Genomic DNA, 22,996 nt, shown 5'->3' on the forward strand with positions numbered 1-22,996 from the left:
TCCTGTCCTCCAGCCTGGACACGGGGACGAGGCTTCCTTTTCAGCGCTAGGAACTGCGGACCCGTGGTGAGGCGTTGTGGTATCACCTTCTTCCAGATGCTCCTTTATCCCAGAGGGAGCCAGGGACCGTCAAGAATGAAGCACCCACTATGTGTAGAACTTTATGTGAATTAAAAAAAGGCAGGCAGCGTGAAGCAGTATGGCGGGAGTCAGAACCGGATTCTAATTTTGACGCTGCCAACTCCACACTCCACGTGACCTTGGGAAAGTCTCTGGTCCGTTTTGAGCCTCAATCTTCTCAGCTCTTCTGTTGCCTGATGGTATTGAGCCTCCCCAAGCCTCAGTTTCTTCACTGGTAAGATGGGTCCCACCTACTTCACAGGACTGTGTGAAATAGTGACCACGAAGTGCTCAGTGCCCGATGACCATTGTTGATGACCATTGTTACCGGGATGGCCACGCGATCTCTTCCTTTCCACTCAGTGCTCAGGGTGCCTAGGACAAAACCCCTGCTGGGGGCAGGGTGTGAGGGAGGGGCTGGGGTGGGCTTGGTCGGTCCAGCTGGGCAGAAAAAGCCGTTATCCACAAGTGTTACCCCAGCATAGGCGTAGGCCACTGGGGAGCTGACCACTGGCTGGTCAACGGGTGCTCCAGTCTTGGGGCGGACCTTGGAAGAACCGGTGCACAGAGCCCAGTCAAGGCCGATTAGATAAGGCGAGTTGGATCAGGTCCCCACGCAACGTGGGAGGCGGGAGGGGCAAGGTTCATCCAGACGGAGGGGGAATTCAGACCCAAGCTTGGCTCTGTCCTTTCCCGGCTGGGTGACCTTGGGCCAGTCACTTTCCTTCCCCCAGCCTCAGTGTGCTCCCGCCGTGGGCGCCTCATTCCACTTACCTCCTGAGGATAGGAGGGCGCGGTGTCGACACAATGGACGTGAGCTGCGTCGCCAGGGCCCGGCGAGCGCTCTTTATTATGCCAACAGGCGCACGCGGCGGGTTCCCGCCCGGCCGCTGCACGCTGCCTAAGCGGTTCCGTCCACCGTGCCCGAGGCTGCTCGCCTCACCGCCTCCCGCCCCTGCGGACAGGGCTCTGCGGACCGCAGGCTCCGGGGCGTCACCATTGTTCTTCCAGGCCGGGCGGCAAGGGAGGGCTCTCGCAGACCAGTCCTCGCCTTTGCTCTCTCCCTCCGCCCCGCGCCCCCGCCGCGGCGAGCCTGGGAGAACCCCCTCGCCGATCTTTCCCGAGGAAGCGAGTCAGCCCCGGAGCGCTCCCGAACGGCGGCCGAAGACGACCCCGAGTGTTTCCGAAGAATCCCGACCGCTCGCAGTCTCCGGAAAGAGCCGAAGAGGCTTCCCACCCTCGTCCACCCGAGCCACTCCGAAAAGGCCCGAAGTTTTCCGAGCGGCCGTCCTGCCGGACTGCTGGAGGCGGCCACAGCGCCATGTTGGATGCTCTGCTCGTTGAGTGAAGAAAATCCGCCGGCATCGCCTGAGCCCCGCTACCGAGAAGGGCGCCGCTTCCCCCGGGGAGGGGGATAAAGATCCCCCGCCGCCGGCCCATGAGGATATTGCCGTGAAAGGTCCGGTCTCTCCGCCTCCTGCCCCCGCCGGGTCCGGCCCCCCCCCCGGGGTCGCGTTGTCACGGAGACCGGCAGCCGGTGGTGCTGGCCCGCGGGGCGGCTGCTGCTGCCGGAGGCGGCGGCGGCGGCGGCGGCGGCGGCGGCGGGCGTGTGTGACCGGCCCCGGCCCCCTCCTCCTCCTCCTCCCAGCCTCCCCCCGGCCCCCCGCTCCCGCCGCCTCCCCGGGTCTGCCCCCATCCCGCCCCCCCGCTGCCCCCGGCCCCTGCACCCCGGCGCGCCCGGTCCCGCTCTGGGGGGGTTGGTGGCTTCGCTTTGCCATGAGTTTACCGCAGAAACCGGCTCTGAAATCAGGCTCAGCGGCTGCAGCAGGAACCGGACCCGGCACCGGAGCGGCGGCGGCGGCGGCAGCGGTCCCGCCTCCTCACCCGGCGGCAGCAGCAGCGGCAGCGGCGGCGGCGGCGGCGGCAGCGGCAGCGGCAGCGGCGGCCCCTCCTCACCCGAACATCAGGGCCCTCCAGACCCCGGCGCCCCAACAGTATCCTTTTCACCTTCCTGCCCGCCCGTCGGCCCCTCGCCGCAGTCCAGGGGGCTGTGGCCCCTCCGGGGACCCTCCTGCCGGCCGCCCCAGTCCAGCCAGGGAAGGGGCCGCTCCCCGAGCCGCCGCCCCGGGCTCGGCCGGAGCTTTTCGGGTGCCCGGCGGCAGCCCTGCGGGGACCCCGGGACCCTCTGCAGTACCGTGAAAGCCAGCTCCCCTCGGCGTCGCTTCTGCCGCCTCCCCCCTAGGGCTGGGGGTCCCTTCCCTCTTCTCGCTTCTCCTCCCCTAACTCCCCCTCCCCCCTTAAGGGCAGAATTTGCTGGTGCCTGGGACCCAGCCTGCGGCGAAGGCTTTTCTCTGATTGTTGTGAGGACGACACCCTCCTCCTCCTCCGCCTTCACCTCCCCCTGCAGCGGGGCACGGGGGGGCTTCCTTCCCTGGTGGTGGTTATTAATACATAATAAACTTGATGGGTAAATTTCCCGTTTGAAACTAATCGGCTCGTTTCGGAGGTAAGTGGGATTTTAAATCTACGGTGAGGATTTGCAGAAGGCACTCCCTCTGGCTGATGTTTTTTAGCGATTGGGAGAGTTGTGATGTGGTTTGTGGTGGAACGCGATCTGAGGAGGAAATGTTACACCGGACGCTTCCCTGTCTTTGACCTTTTTTAAAGGAAGAGGAAGTTAACTGACATTACCCATCACCCCCAAAAGTCTCGCTTCTTGGAAGGCTTGTGTTACGCCGAGTGTTTTTAAAGGGCTTTAATTTGCTCTTCCATAGGCCTTGTGTCTGGAGGTCCCAGCGCTTCTGGAGGCAAGTGTAGTATTGAATGTGTCTAATCTCATGTTATTTGCTCGATTGTAGAATTTTTTTGGACAGCTTTGATCGAAAACACTTGGTGCGAAGGTATTTTAAGTGAAAAACTAGCCGGGGAAGGTAGAACGTTGATTTCATGAATGCCACGGAGATTTAGAAAGGTGTTACCTACCTGAGAATAACATTTCATCATGTGCCACCCCCATCCGCTCTGTTTGTGTAAATCAATAAATCATCACTGGATGTTAGACGTGTTGTGTTTTTGTATTTGTGTCATCCTGTGTTTGACTTTTAGAGAGTAGGGTGTTTGAGCAAATAAGCTAACTGCTGTGAGGTCCGCAGATTATTTCACAGTCTAGTTTGATTCTCGTCTGTATCGATTACTTTGAGAAGGGAAAGATCTCTGAGTCATTTCAGGGCATCGTTTTGGTTTCTGTCAAGTATCATTTTCTCTGTTCTTTAAATATTATTAGTCCACATTTTTTCAACCCAGGCAGTGTGGCGCAGAGTGGAGATAAATTCCATTCCAGTGTGATGTGTGTACTGATTTCATAATGTTTTTATCCTGCCTGATTCTGTTCCATTAAGAATTGTTCACGGATGAGAATGCTTGGTGGTACCTTAGTGTTGTTTATGGAAAACCTGGTTAGTTTTGCTCAATATTCCTCATTGCTTTATTACGGGGGAAGAAGGTTGGCTGATTTCTCTACTTGAGGTAGGAGTTCAGTGTCGGAGTTCGTAAAGATATTTTCAGTTAATGCTTTATGAGTTTAAATTCCTTCCTAATTTCTGTCTTTTTTTTAATTTGATTGCCCATATTTGGTTAGGGCTGTAAGTTTCTATACTGTGCCACCAAGTATATTATTCATTACCTGCATCTTTGAGCTGTTTTGGCAATTAAACAAATGAAAGGAAGCCTATAGTATGTGTTGTTGAGGTACAAAGTAATAAGTAAGGAAGGCAGTGCTGAATATGACACTGCTTGGTGAATTTGGTGGCGATATTTGGACACACAGCTATGACTTAAGTTGTTTCACGTGTGCTTTTTCTCAATGCATTTCACAAAGGAAGGACTTATAAAAGCTCTGAGTTGGTTGCAACATAAAAGTAGTTACTAATACTGTAACAGTTATTAAAGGGGATAAATTTAAGATGTAATTTCCAATGGAGATTAAATTTTCCAATTAAATCTATTTGTAGTAATACAGCATACTCGGTTTTCTGTGGCTTTAAGTTTTTACTTTCCCTCATGTCATCGAAGCTAAAATTAATTTTCTTCTTGATGTATTTCACAACTCTGTTATCTTCTCTTTGCTTTACACACCGAAGGGTTACAATTGCCAAAATCTAAAAGCCTGTATAGTAAATGAAGTATAGGTTACAGATTTTGTTAGGACATATCAATGGTGAAATTGCTAGCATTGGTAATGGGGAATTGGTTAAAAATGGATTGACAGAGAGCAAATCTGCTTTTCTACCCTGAGGGTGTGTAGGAATTTGTATTTCTTTGATGAATGCGGTCATTGTGTGATAAGTTGATATGCGTTGAAGCATCGAGACTGGAGTGCAAAGCTGGAGTTGCTCTTTCTAAGCCTTGATTAAATCTCTGGTTCCTCAAAATATACAGGTGCAGTTCTGTTTCTATTGAATTAATAAATTCAGATAGTATTTTGAATTTGTAAAAATACTTGGAGATTCCCGTGACAAGGCGTCCTTCATTTGTACTTAGTGTTCAAGTGACAAATCAGAAATGAAGGGAAATGTTAGTGATAATGGATCTTCATATAAACTGGAAGCTGCTTGCGTAGGCATCAGTATTGCATGGCAGGCCCATAAGTCCATTTCAGGTAGAGGCCTTTGACTACAAGGAGGCAAGGGAGGGGGCCTGGTAGAGGGTGGGCAGGGATGGTGGGGGATGCAAGAAAGGGTAAACCCTGGTATGAAAAATGCCACTGGCGAGGGAGAAGTATGCTTAGAGCTTTCATAACATATTCCAATATGGACGGTTTATGAAATTGGCACTTCAGAATATTTGCCTTGAGATACGGTCACCCCACCTTCTCAGTTTGAGGTTCCAAGAAGCTCTGTTGAGAATCTTGAGTGATTCTTAACCTTTTCTGGGTAGCAAACAACTTTGACATTTTGATGAAAGCTTATAGACCCTCTCCACAGAAAACTGCCCATGCACAAAATCTTCCTTACATTTTCAGGGGTTTCTTGGCCTGCCATTAAAAGCCTAGTCCTTTAGCTGGAAATTGTTGACCCTTCAGATAATTAAGGATAAATGAGTTTTGAATTCAGGTGCCCAAATAGTTCTGACTTAAACAGAATAATTTTGCAGTCTGTTATGAATACACAGTGTTCTCTCTATTTATATGGAAAGACTTCAGGGTGTAATTTCCCTTAGGGCTGCTGACATTTCTAGGGAGTCTAGTTACTGTTTTGGGGCAGCCAGTTTAGTTAAAATCAGGGCAGTGGGCTTTTTGAAGGAACTGAATTTGATAAAAGGCCTGTGACAATCGGAAAATGACCTGTGCCCTCAGCTGTTTTGTCTTACCTATGACATGTATTAAAAACAAATATTCCCGTTGTTGTTTTCTTTTGTTACTGTGATTGTCCTTTTTCTGTTTTCCGTGTTGATTTTGAGTTTTTTTCTTTTTTACAGAATTTTTGTTTTTCCTTTTTCTCCCCAAAGCCCCCCTGGTACATAGTTGTGTATTTTAGTTGTGGGTCCTTCCAGTTGTGGCATGTGGGACGCCACCTTAGCATGGCCTGATGAGTGGTGCCATGTCTGCGCCCAGGATCCGAAGCGGTGAGACCCTGGGCCGCTGAAGCGGAGCGTGCAAATTTAACCACTCAGCCACAGGGCCGCCCCCCCTGATTTTCAGGGGTTTTTTTTTGAGGAAAATTAGCCCTGAGCTAACATCTGCCAGTCCTCTTCTTTTGCTGAGGAAGATTGGCCCTGAGCTAACATCCATGCCCATCTTCCTCTACTGTATATGTGGGATGCCTACCACAGCATGGCGTGCCAAGCGGTGCTATGTCCGCACCTGGGATCCGAACCGGCAAACCCCGGGCTGCCGAAGCAGAACGAGGACACTTAACCGCTGTGCCACCGGGCTGGCCCCTGATTTTCAGTTTTATAGAGTGAAGCCAGTCATGTTTGCTTTCTTCTTTTTTGCCTTTTTACCAAAGGTAAATCTGAATAATGCTGTTAATAGTATTCATTTATTGAGTACCTCCTGTTCTAGGAGCCATGTATTCATGATTTCATTTAATTCTCAAGAGAACTCTAATGAGGTAGGTACTGTCTCTGTGTTACAGATGAGTAAGCTAAAGTGCAGAGAAGTTAAGTAATCTTCCCAAGGTTGTCCATCTAGTAATTGGTGGTCTGCAGTTCAGACTGTGGTATGACTGACTCCAAAGCCTGTGAATGTCCTTTCTGCTATGCCACACTACTTCTTACCAAGTCTGCATGTGGGAGTGGGAGGAGGGCTGCTCTCATATTTGATAGCTAGGGGTAGGTCTGTGTATAGTCAAGGAGCTCTGTGGAGTAATCTAGAATGTAGTGATAGTGTACCTTATTCTAACTCGTAGCCACATACTGCTAGACAGGTATGTTATCTTTACCTTGTTGAGCCTTAAAGCAGAGGAATAGGCCTACCACATTTGATTCAGTGCATGTTTCTGCTTGTTCAGAAGTTAGCAAGGCCTCTAGCAAAATACCATTATAGCTAGCAAGTATAACTCGAGCTCATGTAGTGGCCAGCAGTTTCTGCTCGAAAGCGCCACCATCAACAAAGATGGATCTGTGCCCCTAGAGGGCAGATCCTCTTTTAGGAAGGAGAGAGGGAGACTGATGCAAGATGGAGGTAAAGAAGAAAGTAAGTTACTCAGATGCTGGATCACATTGGCACTTACCTCTGCTTCTGCTGTTCCCTGTCCTAGGCTTACAGGTCTTAAAGTGAGGTATTTTCGGTCAAACTCTGAGAATTTAAACCACCTAAAGACTGATATGTTGCTTTTCCACATTGAGGTTTCTGATAAGATTTTTTACAAAAAGATCTAAAAAATGTTTGAGGGGCCAGACCAGTGGCGCAGAGGTTAAGTTTGCACGTTCTGCTTTTTAGTGGCCCGGGGTTCTCCCGTTTGGATCCCGGGTGTGGACATGGCACCACTTGGCAAGCCATGCTGTCGTAGGCGTCCCACACATAAAGTAGAGGAAGATGGACACGGATGTGAGCTCAGGGCCAGTCTTCCTCAGCAAGAAGAGGAGGATTGGTGGCAGATATTAGCTCAGGGCTAATTTTCCTCCAAAAAAAAAAAAGAAGAGTTTGAAAACTGCGTTTGAAATCATAATAGGGTTATCACATTTTGGCCATTTATATTGGGACTTCAATATGAGTGGCAAATTTTAAAATTTATTTGTTCACTTATTTAGCACCAACTGTGTGCCAGACTTCAGTGTTAGATCAAGGGTTGAAAAGCTAAGATAAAATCTTTGCTCTCAAAGAACTTGGTCCGAACTGGCAAAAGGACAGAATACCATGAGCCAAGTATAGACTGTTCCTGACTTACCATGGTTTGACTTAAGATTTTTCGACTTTACAATAATGTGATGATAATATGCATTCAGGGGAAAATGTACCTCGAATTTTGAGTTTTGATCTTTTCCTGGGCTAGCACCCGAGGTGCGATACTTTTGTGATGCTGGGCAGTGGCAGCGAGCTGCAGCTCCCGGTCAGCCAGGCAACCCTGAGGGTGAACAACTGATACACTGAGAACCATCTGTACCCAGGCAGCCTTTATGGTATTCACTTTGAGTACAGTATTCAGTAAGTTACGTGAGATATGCATCACTTTATTATAAAATAGGTTTCGTGTTAGATGATTTTGCCTAACTGTGGGCTAATGTAAGTGTTTCACACACGTTTAAGGTAGACTAGGCTAAGCTGTGATGTTTGGTAGGTTAGCGGTATTAAAAGCATTTTTGTTGTAAGATATTTTCAATTTACAGTGGGTTTATTGGGACATAATGCCATCATAAGTTGAGGAAGATCTGTAAGATGATAACTCTGCTGTAGGAGCCTAGTCTGGGGGAGGGAGGAGTTAGGGCCTCCTAGGAGAAGTTGACATCTGAGCTAAATTAGAAGGATGAGTAAGAATCACCTTAGCTTTATATGGCTTTCTCCTTCTGCCAGCTGACTTTTCCCCATTTTACTAAATGGATTTCAGTCACATTTCAGTTTTTTAGCAGGAGTAGATTACTAGAGGAGATAGTAGAGAACTGGTAATCAAAACACAATTGCTGTAGGTTCAGAGTATCTTCTGCATCCTAATCTGAGGAATTAGACTATGAGAAGATACATGTCAGATCTGATATCTGTGTTTGGTTGTTCCTGGTCTCCTTCCCACTCATCTCATAACAGCCCCCTGCCCTTCTGACATTAGACTTTGCATTGGAAACAGTACCTTCTAGCCTTAAAATATAAGCAGGTTTAGTTTGGTGTATTGAGAAGTGTACCTGATTTGGAGAAAAAACAAAAATCTGGATTTGAGTTTGGCTCTTCCATTTAATAGATGTATCTTGGACTAGTCACGTAACTGCTCTGGGCATCAGTTTCCTGTTCTCTAAAATGAAGATGTTAGACTATTTTATTAAGTGACACTCTTGAATTATCAGGTCCTGTGATCCTGAGGATTATGGTTTGAGGTTTGTTTTGTTCTTGCAAGTAGATGGGAAGGATTTTACTAATGATTTCTTAGTCTGTATGATGGTCAGTGACATGTTTCTGTGGTGACTTATTGATAGTAGAAGCATGTTAACATGGATCAGAGGGAAGGCAACTTGCTCGTATAAGAAGCCTCTGGTTTTGGCTTATTAATGTTGGATTAGCCAAACAGACTGAAACGCCTCTGTGACTTTAGTAGTGAGGACTGTATAGTCTCTCATGGGATGGCTTGAGACTGTCCGATAGGCTTGCCTTGGTCAGATGCTGGCTCATTCTGAGTGACGATAAAGTTAGTGCATTATGAGGTGTGAGGGAAAGTAAGTTCTGGAATAAACGGTGATGAGACAATCTATTTTTATTTTAGGAATAATATTTTGAGCTAATATAATAGGAAACTAACTATGTTCTGATTATTAGCCAGGCACATGACTTCAAGCTATGTATAAATTGCAGCTGAGATTTATATTGATGAAATATTACAGGATCCCAAGCTACCTCTGAATTCTCAAATGTCTCCTAGTTCTTTGGCTTGCTGCCAACCAGGAGTTTTTCACTCTTCTGTAGCCTCAGCTGAAATTTGAGATAGTTTAAACTATTTTAAGTACATTTGAAATTTGTCAGTTTTTATGACCTTTGTTAACTAGTAGTTTTATACTTTTTCAAGCTCAGTGTGTAGTGTTCCCTGACACTTATGAGGCATTAAATTTTATCAATAGAATGTAAGCTCCATGAAGGCAGAGATTTTTGTGAGTTTTGTTTACTATTGAATTGCCGGCACCTAGAACAGTGCTTGGGAGATAGTAGGAAGTCTGTAAATATTTGTTGAATGAAATCTTGATTAAATTAGAGTCTGGGAATCAGTTTTAAGATAAGTTTTAAGGCTAATATAGATGGCATCACAACTCACTTTTAGCACTCAAGGCTGCCCTAAAACTGTTTTGCAGTGATATGTAATTGAATTGAAAATAGTTCCATAATTTCCTTTAAGATGGAATAGCACTGACCCAGTTTACAAAGCCACTTAAAGTGGCTGAGTTGCATTTGAAGTATAGATACTGAGGATTAGGGTTGGTATAAAGGCTAAAGATGAAAAACATTTATAGTTAAATGTTAGTATTAAAAAATTTGTGTTATGATAAGAGTGACACGTAACCAAATCAGGAAATTTAAAAAATACAGAAAAGTAAAAAATCATCCATAATGTTAGTACGTAGAGATAGCTGCTGTGAATGTTTTGGTGTATTTCTTTCCTGTCCTTTTTTCTATGGATTTTAATTTTGATGGACTTAAATTCTGTCCTCTTTTTTGTAAAGTAACTTAAGGTGAAATTACATATTAAGTTTTATATCTTGCTTATTTTGTTACCTAGCGATCTGCCCACAAAAACTACTTTTTAAATAGTTTTATTCCTCAATTTGGAATGAACTATTTTTGTTTCTCTGGAAAGAGTTTCTTGATCTTCTTTCACCTTTGACTTGTAGCTCAGAAGTGATGACTGCATGTTAGAAAGAGAAGAGCTCAAACCTTTTTCGATCAGTGAGACATTTTTCAGTTATTGTGCCTGTAATGTTTTGTATTATTTACAACATTAAACCCGGTGTAACTTCACAGATTCCCCCCTCGGAGTTGTGTACATTTTTTAAATTATCCGTTTGAATCTATCTTCATCCATATATTCAAGCATACTAAATTAAAAAAAAGACGACAGGCGGCCAGGGTGGTATTTGTTAATTATGAGTTGTATACACGTGTGATTTCTCCGTGATTCCTTCGCTTGATGTTCAGGAAGTGTTGGTATTATACAGAGTGATTGAAGGAAGAATGAAGAGACCATAAGGGATTCACGTGGGTTTAGGGAAACGGGTTTGAAGTATGGAAACAAACAGAATTTTGGATGACAAAGGGGAGGGAAACTAGGTGGAAGTAGAAAGTAAGTACAGCCAGTTTGGGGCCAGAGTACAGTGTTTTTACGTTGAGAATGGGAAGGACTGAACCTTGAAGATAGAATGGAGGAGTGTGAGAAAGAGTGAGTGAGATAAGTCCTGACTCTTTTTCTGGGTCCTTGAAAATAGCATATAAGAAACAATTTGAACTGAAAGATGACTTTAAAAAAAATTTGAAAGTTTAAGACTATATAGTCAGGATTTGGATGGGTAGAGGGGAGTGCGTTGTGGTGTGTGGGTGATCAGAATGAACAAAGATTTGGGCTTGAAATAAGCGTGGTGTTTGCTAGGTTGTATGGATCTTGGTTCATTGTGCCTGGAGTGGAGGATTCTTGTGGTAGAATACTCAAGATAATGGATCCAGATTCTAGAGGGCTTTGAGTGTAAGAGAAGGTTAGACTTCACTTGTGTGAAACCATTACTTTTTTTTTAAACAGCTTTATTATAATTTGCGTACCATACAAGCCACTCATTTAGAGTGTACAATTCAGGGGCTTTGAGTATATTCACAGAATTATGGAACCATCACCACAATCAATCTTAGAACATTTTCATCACTCCCTGAAGAAACCCATTAGACTCCGTTTCCCTCAATTTCTCTCTGCCCTAGGCAAGTACTAATCTACTTTCTGCCTCTATAAATTTGCCTAATCTGGACATTTCATATAAATGGAATAACATAATATGTGGTCTTTTGTGACTGGTTTCTCTCACTTTGCATAATGTTTTCAACATTCATGTTGAAACATGTAACATGTTTCAGTACTACTACTTTTTTTTTTGAGGAAGATTAGCCCTGAGCTAACTACTGCCAATCCTCCTTTTTTTGCTGAGGAAGACTGGCCCTGAGCTAACATCCATGCCCACCTTCCTCCATTTTATACATGGGTTGCCTACCACAGCATGGCTTTTGCCAAGCAGTGCCATGTCGGTGCCCGGGATCCAAACCGGCGGCGAACCCCAGGCCACCAAGAAGCGGAATGTGCAAACTTAACTGCTGCGCCATCGGGCCGGCCCCTCAGTACTATTTTTTTTTTTCTTAATTGTTGAATAATATTCCAAGGACCATATTTTCTTTATTCATTCCTCAGTTGAATAAAGTACTGGGTTGGTGGACATTTGGGTTGTTTCAAGTTTTGGCTGTCGTGAATAACGATTCTGTGAACGTTTTGTGTGGACGTATGTTTTCATTTATCTTGGGTGTATACCTGGGAGTACAGTTGCTAGGTTTTCTCAGGTAGCTCCATGTTTAACGTTTTGAGGAACTGCCAAACTGTTTTCCAAAGTGACCGCACCGTTTTACGTTCCTGCCGGCAATGTTTGAGGTTCCCTTGCTTGTTGTTATCTGCCTTTGATTATAGGCCATCCTGGTGGGTGTGAAGTAGTATCTCATTGTGGCTTTGATTTGCTTTTGCTTCATGGCTAATGATGTTGAGCATCTCTTCATGTGCTTATTGGCCATTCGTCTTTGGAGAAATGTCTGTTCACATCCTTTGCCCAGTTTTTAATTGGGTTGTCTTTTTATTATTGAGTTGTAAGAGTTCTTTGTATATTCTAGATACAAGTCCCTTAGCAGGTAAAGCATTTGCAGATGTTTTCTCCCATTCAGTGGGTTGTCTTTCACTTTGTTGATAGTTCCTTTGAAGCACAAAAGTTTTCAATTTTGATGAAGTTCAATTTATCGATTTTTCTTTTGTTACTTGTGCTTCTGTATTTTGTCTAAGAAGGCTTTGCCTAACCCAAGGTCACTGAGATTTACTCCTTTGTTTTGTTCTAAGAGTTTTATAATTTCAGCTCTTACATTTTGGTCTTTGATCTGTTTTGAGTTAATTTATGTGTGTGAGGTGAAGTAGGGGTCCAAGTTTATTCTTTAGCATCGCTGGGCATCCAGTTATTTCAGTACCATTTGTTGAAAAGACTATTCTTTCCGTATTGGATTGTCTTTGTACCTTGTCAAAAATCAACTGCATATCTTTTGTTTTTGTTTTTTGTTTGTTGGGAAACTGACATGATGAAGACAGTATTTTTGAAGATTTATTTGGTTGAGGTGTGCAAGTTGAAATAAGGACCAAGAAAGATTAGGAGAGTAGGAATGGCATCACAGAACTACATGTAAAGTGTATAATTCATTAAGCACTTGAGATTTAGTGAGGTGTGCTATTTATAAAATATGGTCTATTGAATGAATGAACTTTGACCATTCCACATTTTGTATATGCCTAGAAAACAGAAGAACTACGCAAAGGAGATTTTTCCTGCTTCTGTTATTAAGGTAAATTCTTATTAGGCAGTGATAGCTTTGTAAAACATAAAGCATGGGCATCAGGCTATTTTGCTGTCCTGTGAAGAACTGAAATTGTGAGTAAGTTACAGATTCTTGGGTTATTGTATTTCACATAGAATGTTAGTTCTGTCCTAAAACTTTTATATAATTTTCAAGTTAAATTTGATTTTTTGAATTTGTTAGATCATACCCTCAGGCTATTCTAGTGTATGTATTACTGTGAAGAAACAAAACTGGGGAAATATGGGTTCTTTTTGCTCTTCAGGAAAAGACCACATTAAAGAAGAGGAAATTTATAACCTTTCAGGTCTAATAAAAACAGAGTTTATTTGCTTTGGATGAAGATTTTCCACACACAAAAACATCTCTTCAGTGACTAGAAATATTGCAGTTTGGGAATGGGGTTGCTGATTTTTTAAGATTACATCTAGTTCTTAAGTTTTATAAATTATTATGCATATCTTTAGCTTAGTTCTTAACAAAATATGCAAAGGAAGTAGGTCTTAATTAACCTATGTAGAATTTTAATGACATCAAGTACCTGATTAATATTGTTGAGTCTTTGAGGCTAATGTATCATATTTACCTGATACTCTCAATATTAGGTTGTTGATCTTTTCAGAAATATTAGAATTTGGAACCAGTCCAGCTTTCTGAGGTAACTTTTGTTTCAAAAGCAGACAGCAGAGTACTTGACCTTAGCTTATTACCTTTTATGTTGTGACTAGGAGAGTGTACTTGAATGTGGTACATTTTAGGCAAGGCGGTGAAAGCTGAATGCTGCGCTGGAAAGTCAGTGATTTCATTCTTGACCTTCTTTTAAAAAGCATAATTGAGGGGCTGGCCCCGTGGCCGAGTGGTTAAGTTCCCGCGCTCCGCTGCAGACGGCCCAGTGTTTCGTTGGTTCGAATCCTGGGCGCGGACATGGCACTGCTCATCAGACCACGCTGAGGCAGCGTCCCACATGCCACAACTAGAAGAACCCACCACGAAGAATACACAACTATGTACCGGGGGGCTTTGGGGAGAAAAAGGAAAAAATAAAATCTTTAAAAAAAAATAAAAAAAAAATAAAAAGCATAATTGAAAATCCAAGCATATAAGTATGCATTAGCTTATTTTCCCTTTGCATAGTCTACTTTGGGGATCTCCTGGTTCAACTCTCTGGCCCCCTTCCCCAGGGGCGTTTGTTCCAGAGGCTGAGGGAGTTAAGGGTGGCTTGCTTAAACATCACGTTTATACCAACTCACACTGTTTTGAGATCTTTAATAACGCTGACCACTTTGACTTATTAGTAGGGTAAGCACTTTGACCTACTAGTAGGGTGACCAGAAGTCCCCTTTCTCCTATAATGGTCCTGGATTGGATGGTAAATTGTGTGGTCACTCTACCTAGTAACTGTTATATAGCTTAGAAAATTAGAAGTCTTTATGCTGTTTCTAAATATGTTACTAAAATGCTTTGTGAGGCAGCAAAACATTTTGTATCCCTTTGTCGAATAATTTGTATTTGATCTTGTAGTTACAAAAGTCTTTGACATTAGCATGTGAACTAAATAGGAGCAAGTATTGTCAGCCCTCTTAAGAAAAAGCCAACTGTATTTGAAATAATTTTAGACTTAGAGAAACCTTGCCAAAACAGTAGGAAGAGTTCCCTTATATCCCTCACCTTATTCCCCTAAAGATAGCATCTTCTATAACCGTAGTACAATTATCATGAACAAGAAATTGACATTGATACAGTATTATCAACTCAACTACAGAGCTTATTAGAATTTTCACCCATTTTTCCACTGTCCTTTTTCTGTTCCAGGATCCCACATTGCATTTAGTTACTATTTCTCTTTAGTGTCCTCTGGTATGTAATCATTCCTGAGTCCTTCCTTATCTTTCATGACCTTGATGCCTTTGAAAATTACTGATCAGTTATTTTATAGAATGTTTCTCAGTTTGAATTTGATGTTTTTCTCATCATCAAAGTAAGGTTATAAATTTTGAAAATGCATTCCTTAGCGCATTATTTCAAGAAGTTTATGGTGTTGAAATTGTAATGATTACGTTGGTTAAATTGGTGTCTGCAGGTCTTTCTACAGTAGAGTTACTGTCTTTCCCTTTGGGTTCATAAATATCTTGTGGGAGACTGTAAATAATATTTCTCCTCAAACTTTGGCCTACTAATTTTAGCAACTAGTAGATCTTATAGACATTTATTAAGTTTCTGGTTGCCTCATTGAGACTTTTTATTTCTCTCTTTCCTTCTACATTTTTTAATTGTAATTCTGCTGTAAGGAAGAGGTCTCTCTTCTCCATTTATTAATTTATTCTGTTATTTATTTATATCATCATGGACTCATGGATATGTATTTTATTCTATGAGTTAAAATCCAGTACTATTGGGGCCAGCCCTGTGGCCGAGTGGTTGGGTTTGCGCGCTCTGCTTCGGCGGCCCAGGGTTTCGCTGGTTCGCATCCTGGGTGCGGACCTGGCACCGCTCATCAGGCCACGCTGAGGTGGCGTCCCACACGCCACAACCAGAGGCACTCACAACTAGAATATATAACTATGTACTGGGGGCTTTGGGGAGAATTAATAAAAAAAAAAGATTGGCAACAGTTGTTAGCTCAGGTGCCTGTCTTTTAAAAAAAAAAATCCAGTACTATCGTTGTTTGTTTTATTGCTCACATCGCTCCAGCTTTGGCTATTGAGTTCCTTCACTTGGCTCCTGTGCTCTCTCAACAAACCACCACCTTTTTTCTCTTTTTTTTAAGCATTTCTTTACTTTGGCACCACAAGATGTTCTAGGTTCATCTTGTGTGTTCATTTCCCCAGTCCTGGGATCAACCATTTCTTCAAGAAATCCTGATTCTTTTTGTTGGAAAATGGTGTTAGTGACCAAGATCTAGGCCTACGCGTGCTCATTATTACTACAATGTCACTGCTTCTGGGCCCTTTCAGCAGACAGAGCTAGGAAATACATGTATGTATACTAACAGCACTTATATACACACACCTGTATTTCTCTATGTATCTGTATGTGTGTTAAAAACCATAAGTTTATATTGATAGGTCCGATTCCACTGGAATGCCACCCAGTTTGTTTTAACTTTCCCCTTTTTCTTATTTTAACTTTCTCCAACAGTGAGAAACCTGGCTCTCATTAGCTACAATCTGTTTACTTATTTAATTATAGTATACACATAAAATAGTTTGAGAATTGCTAACCCTATTCCTCTACTCTTGATTTCAATTATTTATTTATTTAATTAATTTTTTTTGAAAGATTTTATTTTTTCCTTTTTCTCCCCAAAGCCCCCCGGTACATAGTTGTGTATTCTTCGTTGTGGGTCCTTCTAGTTGTGGCATGTGGAATGCCGCCTCAGCGTGGTTTGATGAGCAGTGCCATGTCCGCGCCCAGGATTCGAACCAACGAAACACTGGGCCGCCTGCAGCGGAGCGCGCGAACTTAACCACTCGGCCACGGGGCCAGCCCCCTTTAATTATTTATTTTATAGATATGTGAAACATTACTATGGTTCTAAGAGTCAGTTATATAAAAAAAAATATACTCAGAGAAGTCTTACTCCCATCACTCCTACCCAGTTCCTATTTCCCCCTTCTTTCCCACCTAGGCCTGTAGGTAACTGATCTCTTTTTTTTTTTTTTTTTAAGATTTTATTTGTCCTCCCCAAAGGCCCCCAGTACATAGTTGTGTACTCTTAGTTGTGGGTCCTTCTAGTTGTGGCGTGGTAACTGATTTCTTTTATTTCTGTTTATCCTTTTTGTATTTCTTTTGCACAAATGAGTAGATTCCTGTACACTTTCTTTTATTTTTTTGGTGAGGAAGATTGGCCCTGAGCTAACATCCATTGCCAATCTTCCTCTTTTTGCTTGAGGAAGATTATCCCTGAGCTAACATCTGTGCTAGTCATCCTTTATTTTGTATGTGGGACACCGCCACAGCATGGCTTGATGAGCAGTGTGTAGGTCTGTGCCTGAGATCTGAACCTTTGAACCCTGGGCTGCTGAATCGAAGTGTGTGAATTTAACCCCTATGCCAATGTTCTGGAGCCATTTGTACTTTTAAAATAACAACCCCTTTCTTCAATTAACCACATATTTATCAAACACAGAGTCTAGGTACAAAAAGTAAGTCTACCAATGTGGACTTTTTAGTGAAATTGAAGGCTTTGGTCTGTTCATAGCAGCACCATGTGTGAAAATTAGTGTCAATGATGAGGACAACCTTATCCTTAAGGATAAACCTTACGGTTTGTGAGGAACCTTCAGTTGGCCACATAGCCTTCAGAAACATACTCCTGGTCACTCTTTCTAATTTTTCTCAGAATTTTTGGAGAGAAGATGTATTCCAGAATCATATTTATGAAAGTAGCATAGCTGCTATTCAGCTGAAGGTTCAGTTGAATGGAAAAGACAACTGGTAATGGTAAGGTTAGGATGCTCAAGGGAAAAGGAAAGAACTAATGGAATCTTGAGAAAAGAGTAAGAGAAGTAGAAAAGGGAAAAGAAATAGTGGTCATTGTTTTGATAACACAGGTTGAGCTAATAGTGCCTGGTGCTTAGTGGACACACAATAATTATTTATTAAATGACCAAAGGAGCATTTATTAATAACAGTATGTGCTCACTGAGGAAGGAGTTACAAAAGAAATCTGAAACATGGTCTCTGCCTCTTAGGCACTCTAGTCAAACAAAGAATTTAATGTGCTCTCTAAATGAAAGTAGGAGGTCAGAGCCTGAAAGGTCAGTGAGGACTGGAGGAATAGGAAGTAGGATTTGGGTAGTAAGGGGAAGATTATTTACAGTTGAGGGAAAATATATTTACAGTAGTTAGGAAATGGTACACGGTGTGTTTAGGGTAGTCAGAGGACCTGCTTGGCTATAATGGAAAGTAGTGAATGTGCAGTGTATGTGACAGTTTTGGAAACATTTGGGTATCTAGCTAAATAATCTGTATTTTTATCTTGTAACAAGCGGAAGTTTTTGAAGACCGAGGCCCTACTAACATGTTTGGTCATAGAGGAAGATGGAGATTTTGCTGGATGGATTGAGATAGACAGGAAGCGTGGAGACTATATACTAGCCCCATTGAAGGTTTTACTGGTGCACATCCTGTTTAGAGGGAAATGAAAAGGATGATCATATCATGAAAGCTATCAAGGGGAGAAAGAGCGAGATTTGAATATCCTTGGAAAGAAAGAAAAGAGTTAAAACTGACTTCAAGGCTTTGAGTTTGGAAAATGATGCTGTCATTGATGGAGTAAGAAAGATGTAGGATTTAATTTTATATCATGTTTTGAGAAAGTGGGCAGATAAATTCAGTTTAGGACATGTTGGATTTGAAATGAATGGAATGTCTTATTCATTTAACAAATGGCAATAACTAGACATGTGGAAATAGGGAGATGGAAGTCAGATGAGCAGAAAGGCCTGGAAAAACAAATCTGAAAATGTAAGCGTAACAGAGAGACTGAAGAGAAAAGCAGAAGTTCCTAGTCGTCCAGTGTCTGATGACTTGAGGAAGATGACGAAACTACACAAAAGAGGAAGAAGGTGCTGAGAGGAAAGAGGAAAGAGAACCAAGAAAGCACACAGTCTTTTTAAGCTTTCCAGATTAGTTTCCCACTGAGCGTTAGTTTGGGAAAGTGACATTTAATACTTGACAAGTAGCCTTTTGATTTAAACTTTGAACCATATCTCCTATTTAGTTCAGCTAGGAATTTGAAGTATTGGGTTAATTTGCTTTCAAAATGAAAAGGAAGGTTATTTAGGTGTAATGCCTAGGTGAGCCACTGGATATAAAATAGAAAGCGATTAGAGGGTGTTTTGCAGTTCAGTCTTTCATTGGAAATCACAGCTTTGAGAAATATATTTGGAGGGGCTTCTTCTTATGACAGAAGGATTCTTAAAGATGGAACACTTGGTTCTGAGAAGTGAAACTGAGTTGAAAATACTCAAAACCAGAACAAGAGAAGGTAATTCTGTTGAGTTTCAGGTGGTTTGGCCTCTCTGGCTCTCTCAAAAAAGATTAGGAATTCATACTTTCTCCTTTTTGTTTTCAGTTCCTTTCTTTGTGCTTTGAATAGTTAACAGTGTTGTGATTTTTTTTTTAATGCCTGTATTTGTTTTTCTTATTGTAAGCTCCTTCTCTTGTGTCTGAGCATGTATCACATTGGTAGTCTATGGAGAGACCTGGGTTATTGCAATCAGAGGCACATTCCTAGTGGCAAGAATGGGTTTTGAATGTTCTTTTAGGCACTTACATTAGTTCTGCTTTGAGAAAAGAGATTGTTTACTGTGCTTTAGGAATTGCTAGCTAAATCTGACGTTTCTTAACCCTTAACTAAGAAAAATGGGGTTTGCTGACAATAGGTTGTTTTACAGGCCTGTGAAACCCAACAGCATGTTCAGCAGTGTAAACAATGGCAGCTGTCTTTTGCTGGCTTCTCTGTTGTTCGAAGTGTAATGAAACTGCTTCTCACAAATGGCTTCACCTGCTGACTCATCTTCCAGCCCCTAAACAGCCGTAGTATCCAGCATTATTTAATGCTGGGATTGAGAATAAAAAGAACCAGTCTTAGAATGTGAGGGTTGGAAAGGTTCATGGAAATCCTTTATTCAGCCCCTTCTCTGAGGGCCTCAGCTGTCAAAAAGAAATGTCACCGTGGCACATATCATAGTTGAGAGTTAGAAGAATTAGTGATACTGCTATTCAGAGTGCCATTAGAATCTTCTGAACGAACGAGGACTTTTTTCTGTCTAGAAATCCTTGAGATGTACTTTTTAGCTTTCCTTCAAAAATAACACATTATTCTAAAAGTGGCTGTAAGTGACTGGTACAGGGGCAGCATACATTTAATACCTGCTGTATACTGCAGGAGGACTGTGGGAAGAAATAGAAGGAAAGAGTGGTGTTGTCCCTGAAATTTTTCCAGTCTAATTAGAAAACAGATATGGGAAAGGAGCGGAAAACATTTAGGAGTCACCGTATTAACGAGTGTGTAATCTGATTCACCTGAGACTGACATTGTGAAGAAGGCTTATATAAATTTATGTGAGCTCTTAGAGCAGTGGTTTAGATTTTTGATGCAAAAAAGTCTCTCGCTGAAATGAAAACTCCCCATAGATTTTAATTCTGTAGATAAGAAACTCCGCTCCAGGAAACTAATACATGTGTTCTAGAGACAACGCAGTTAAAACCGTTGAGTGAAAACGGCAGTTCTCAGATTGTTTGAATCTCAAGATTCCTTTATACTTTTAAAAATTATTGAGGACTTCAGAGAGCTTTTGTTATGTGGGCTGTATCTGTTGATATTTACAGTATTAAATATCAAAACAAAAAATTTAAAAATATTTATTTATTAAAAAATAACAATGAAACCCATTATATGTTAAGTTAAACAGTTTAAAAATGAAAAGTAACTGTTTTCCAAAACAAAAAATTAGTGAGAAGAGTGGCATTATTATCTATTTTTGCAAATCTTATTTTTAATTTTATTGAGGTCATAATGGTTTATAACACTGTGTAATTTCAGATGTACTTTGTTATTTATCAATTTCTGTATAGACTACATTGTGCTCACCCCCTGGTAGTTTCATTTTTATCTGTCACTGTATATATGTGCCCCTTTACCCCTTTTGCCCACCCCCAACTCCCTTCCTCTCTCGTAACCACTAATCTGTTCTCTTTATCCATGTGTGTGTTTGTCTTCCACATATGAGTGAAATCATGAGCTGTTTGTCTTTCTCAGTCTGGCTTATTTCGATTAACATACCCTCCAGGTCCACCCATGTTGCTGCAAATGGGATGACTTGTCATTTTATGGCTGGGAGCATTCCATTGTATATATACACCACATTTTCTTTATCCACTCATCAGTTGATGGGCACTTGGGTTGCTTCCAGTCTTGGCTATTGTGAACAATGCTGTAATGAATATAGGGGTGCATAAGTCTCTTTGAATTGTTGCTATCAAGTTTTTTGGATAGATACTCAGTAGTGGGGTAGCTGGATCGTATAGTACTTCTATTTTTAATTTTTTGAGAAATCTCCATACTGTTTCCCATAGTGGCTGCATAGTTTGCATTCCCACCAGCAGTGTCTGGCTTAGGAGAAGATAACTAGATTCTTAGATCTGCTTTTGCATTCATTCTCCTGCACATTGTTGTGTTTGAAGAAAATCTGGTTTCACTCACATATGTGGTAGGGAAAGGGCAGAGTATTTTACTGTCTTTCTCAGATAATTATGGATATTCTTTCTTACTAGAGCAAAACTTGACAGTTGGTAGTTTCTGAAAGGTTAGTTTCAATTTGGAACTTGAAATCACGTCCATGAACTTTTCATGCACTTAAGTCTATTGGTCTCTATTGCACTTTTTTTTTCATTGAGGTATTATTGACTTAGATTACTTTCAGATATACAACATAATGATTCCGTATTTGTATATACTGTGAAATGATCACCGCAATAAGTCTAGTTAACATTTGTCACCATACATAGTTACAGAGTTTTTTTGGGGGCTGGCCCCGTGGCCAAGTGGTTAAGTTTGTGCACTCTGCTTTGGTTGCCCAGGGTTTCTCCTGTTTCGATCCTGGGCGCAGACCTAGCACTGCTCATCAAGTGATGCTGAGGCGGCATCCCACATAGCAGAGCCATGAAGGACCTGCAACTAGGATATGTAACTATGCACTGGGGGCCTTTGGGAAGAAGAAGAAAAAGAAGATTGGCAACAGATGTTAGCTCAGGTGCCAATCTTTAAGAAGAAAATTTTTTTCTCTTGAGGAGAACTTTTAAGATCTACTTGTTTAGTAACTTTAAAATATGCAGTACAGTGTTTTTAACTATAGTCACCATGCTGTACATTACATCTCATGACTTTTTTTTTTTTTTAAGATTTTTTTTTTTTTTTCCTTTTTCTCCCCCAAAGCCCCCCGGTACATAGTTGTGCATTCTTCGTTGTGGGTTCTTCTAGTTGTGGCATGTGGGACGCCGCCTCAGCGTGGTCCGATGAGCAGTGCCATGTCCGCGCCCAGGATTCGAACCAACGAAACACTGGGCCGCCTGCAGCGGAGCGCGTGAACTTAACCACTCGGCCACGGGGCCAGCCCCATGACTTTTTTTTTTTTTGAGGAAGATTAGCCCTAAGCTAACATCTGCCACCAATCCTCCTCTTTTTGCTGAGGAAGACTGGCCCTGAGCTAACGTTCATGCCCATCTTCCTCTGCTTTATACATGGGACACCTACCACAGCATGGCTTGCCAAGCGATGCCATGTCTGCACTGGGGATCTGAACTGGCGAACCCCAGGCCGCCGAAGCGGAACGTGCACACTTAACCACTGCGCCACTGGGCCGGCCCCTCATGACTTAATAATAACTAGAAGTTTGTACCTTTTGACCCGTTTCACCCACTCCCCATGTATTGTACTTTGAATGGATCTTTTTTTTGTTTTTGAGGAAGATTAGCTCTGAACTAACTACTGCCAGTTCTCCTCTTTTTTTGCGGAGGAAGCCTGGCTCTGAGCTAACATCCGTGCCCATCTTCCTCTACTTTATATATGGGACGCCTACCACAGCATGGTGTGCCAAGTGGTGCCATGTCCAAACCAGTGAACCCTGGGCCGCCGAGAAGCAGAACGTGCGAACTTCACCGGTACACCACCAGGCCGGCCCCAGAATGGATCTTTTACCATTTTACCATGATTTTATAACATCACGTGTTGGTCATTTGGAAAATAATGGTTCACTAAATTATGCAGTTATTCAAATATTGATATATTTTATTATACAGTATTATAAAATCATATTAGTTAATATCACTACTGATTTCATAAGAAAAGTCTTTTGGGAAGCTCTTAAGTGCATGGTGGTAGATAACTGGCTCAACTGTGATTTGTGAAGGCTGGAAGGGTAAATGAAGTTGCATTAGATCCAGTCTTTAGGGGCTGGCCCTGTGGCCAAGTAATTAAGTTTGTGCGCTCCGTTTTGGCGGCCCAGGGTTTCGCCAGTTCAGATCCTGGGCGTGAACAGGCACCACTCATCAGGCCACGCTGAGGCAGCGTCCCACATGCCACAACTAGAAGGACCCACA

At 42.4% G+C, this 22,996-nt stretch overlaps 1 protein-coding gene across 41 annotated transcripts in view; it reads left to right on the plus strand.

The window, feature by feature from the left end:
- The first annotated feature begins 984 nt into the window (after positions 1-984).
- The window catches only part of EIF4G3 (eukaryotic translation initiation factor 4 gamma 3), a 318,192-nt gene continuing 296,180 nt past the window's right edge, over positions 985-22,996 (plus strand). For 19 of the 41 annotated variants that reach the window (XM_070246647.1, XM_070246662.1, XM_070246650.1 and 16 more), the window contains exons 1-2: positions 1,345-1,579; positions 1,931-2,114. The gene's annotated coding sequence lies outside the window, so the exon portion shown is untranslated. Of the gene's footprint in view, positions 1,580-1,930; positions 2,115-22,996 lie in introns of those variants that run through there. The other 22 variants (XM_070246689.1, XM_070246732.1, XM_070246742.1 and 19 more) reach the window with 10 other exon arrangements.

This window comes from Equus caballus, chromosome 2 (genome assembly GCF_041296265.1).
Source record: "Equus caballus isolate H_3958 breed thoroughbred chromosome 2, TB-T2T, whole genome shotgun sequence".
Lineage (NCBI taxonomy): Eukaryota > Metazoa > Chordata > Mammalia > Perissodactyla > Equidae > Equus > Equus caballus.